The following is a 3,171-nucleotide window of genomic DNA, read 5'->3' as shown; positions in this document are numbered from 1 at the left end:
AAATAGGAAATCGGATTGAATTCAAATCGAATAGTTGTGGGTATTAAGCCATGGCTAATTGTAGAAAAAGCCAAGACAGTTAGTCCGATTGAGTGAGAGGCAGATCTTGCATGAGCCCCCTTATTAGGATTGTATGCAAATGATGTTAGTTCATTTGTTAATAGATAAATCTATCTATTATCCGTACATACGTGTGTTTACTGTTTGGGGCAATATTTAAAATTTTATTTGATATTTTATATAATCATTTGATAAATGATATTTGATATTTAATATTGTTTATAATATTATAAATTAAATTAAGAAATTGTATCTTTAACCCTATTTATTTTGATTACGCAATTAAGACGGGCCATGATTCTTTTGTTTTGTATATCTTGTTTACATTTCCCACCCGGATCATCCTGTAAATTTTTCCAAGTATTATTCTTAGTTAAATGAAATGTTTCAGAAACTCAATGGCACTCTCACTGGAAAGTAAAACTTTGTAAACAGAACAAAAGACAAAAGTCCACTAAAAAAAACTCTGAATGACAAACTTTCTGAATTTAAATATTTTACTATCAGGCCCATACCCCACAGTCGCTAATTGGTCCTTGTGACTCAACTGCGCAAAGCAAATCTGGGACATAAGGTGTACTTTTTGGACGATTGTATACAGCTGTCCATTTTTAACATTCCATTTCAAACTCACCTAATTTTTAACATTCTTTAGAATTTTTAAAATCTGAAATTTCATATTATATATAACAGCCTAATTTTATATGTAACATTCTTATCGAATATTGCAGTCTATCACCCGGAAGAAAATGTATTTCACCAGGTCAACATTTTGAGGAAACAAGTTAACAAAGAAGACCAACTGCGTTGCAAGATGCAAAATTAAAGAGCATTATATTCTTAGGGATATATTTGGGACAATCAGGGGGAGGGCCCCCCAAGATTTTGAAGAATTATTTTTCCGTTAATCGACGGCTCTATATTTCATGTTTCTATGCAAATGCAGTTTTTTCTTCTTTTCTCAGTACTTTAATTTTTTTTTTTTGGGGGGGGGGGAGCACTTAGTGGGTCAAGAGTGTTTTACCTAAAATGCTATTACTCAAAATATCATATCCAAACGTTTTTATATGAGAATAATTTTACGCAAATGCAAAGGTTCCTACTGCTGTTATTTATTGTTAATACCCTTACTCTTATCTATATAGGATAAGTTTGACAAACAAAGAGGGAAAAAGAAAAAACACTTTCCCCCCCATTACAACAAAATTGTAATTTCGTATCCTCTCCTTATTCCCAAAGGCTACTATTCCATAATCCCACCCATTTCCATAATTCTATCATGGGTTCTGTCTGCCTACAAAAATTAAAATGATAAAAAAAACATGACCACCTTCTCTCAAGGGAGGTGGGATCGTTTAGATTTCACATTTTTTTGGTTGTACAGGCAAAAAAAATGGAGCCTACTAATATTTGCGCCTCAATGTTGAAAAGACGTCTTATTCACATTCGTTTTTTTTCCCGGATATATAATCAAAGCGGTATTTGATCACAAAATCAATGTGGTATTAGGTCATAAAAGGTTCTAATGGTGGTTATTCTCAATAAAGCTTTTTGCAGAAATGGGTTCATTATTTTACAACTTTCTATATTTTATATATAATTTCTGTATTTTTAATATAGAAATTATATAATAATTTATATAGACATAATTTAGAGATTATATATTATTAGAGATCGTATATTATTCTGCAAAGAAGTTATAGATACAATTCTGTATTTTATTCTATATCATCGTTGTGAAAAATCAAAATCTGCAGTTAAACAACTTTCTGAAGTGCAAACGTTCATTATACAACGAAAAGATATAGAGACAGTTTGAGAAAGAGAGAGAGAGAGAGAAGGGTTTTTAACTAAAAGTAAGGAGCGACAGCAAAACTTAAAACGAACAGAAATTATTCCATATATGAAAGGGGCTGCCCCCTCCTCAACATATTGGATTTTTATGTTATATTTTTGCCTTTAATGCTCGCAAATTACTGTGTTTAAAATTCAAAGTTTCGTTGGCTTTCAGGAAATCTAACGAAATTAGCAAATCCCATGCAGACGCTAATCTTTTTGCAACAGCCTTGTTTGATAACGCCTTGATAACTTGATTAATATGAGTGTACGAAATGAAATGCTAGCATTCCTCCTCCCCCACCATACCCTGGTGTGCAAAAAATGGTTAATGAATATGTTAATAGTGCTGACGTGCGTTTAAGACAGGTACCTGAGATTCCCGAAAACTACTTACTTCAATCAAGCGGAAATGTATCACTAAATGATATAACTCATAAGCATTGCTCAAGCTTGCAATCTCCTAAATTATAGATTTTGGAAGAAACTATATTTCAAGGGGACGGGGGCAAAATAAGGCTTGGGGGAGGGGAAAACCAAGGTGTGGAAGGGGCAGTTGCCAACCTCCTGCCCAATAGTAAATTACCCCCCTACTTTTTATGGTTCGAACCTTACAGTTGTTTAATAAGCCTAGACTCAAATTCTACGATAAAACTGGAATTATGCTTGAAGGCCATCTATTCTTCAAGACAGTCTTCTGGCTACATTGTTAGTAATATGTAGGTTCCTCTAAAATGAGCAGTTTTTATATTTTATAGGGGCAAATTCTTTGATTTGGGGATTCCATGGGTTTCTAAACACACTACTCTGTCTGGCGGGAGAAAACGATTCAAGAGACAATGCTCTGTGTGTGAAGGGAAAAGAGAATCAACAGGCGATTCTCCATGTGAAGGGAGAACGAGAAAAGGGTCTCTGAGGAAGGAGAAGCCTGGAGCTTCAATGCAAATATAACACAAATATAAATAATATATTTTATATAATATAAAAATATATTTTTTGGGGTATTTTTGTGAAAGCAAGTGAAAAAACAAGACAATTGTTCTCTCTGGATTTTGAAAAAAAAAAAAAAAACTTGAATCAACAGGCGATTCTCCATGTGAAGGGAGAACGAGAAAAGGGTCTCTGATGAAGGAGAAGCCTGGAGCTTAAATGCAAATATAATGCAGATAAATATATAAATATATATATATATATATATATATATATATATATATATATATATATATATATATATATATATATATTTATATATATATATATATATATATATATATA

This window comes from Artemia franciscana, chromosome 8 (genome assembly GCF_032884065.1).
Source record: "Artemia franciscana chromosome 8, ASM3288406v1, whole genome shotgun sequence".
In the NCBI taxonomy this organism is placed as follows: Eukaryota; Metazoa; Arthropoda; class Branchiopoda; order Anostraca; family Artemiidae; genus Artemia; species Artemia franciscana.
This window is presented reverse-complemented; position numbering follows the sequence as displayed.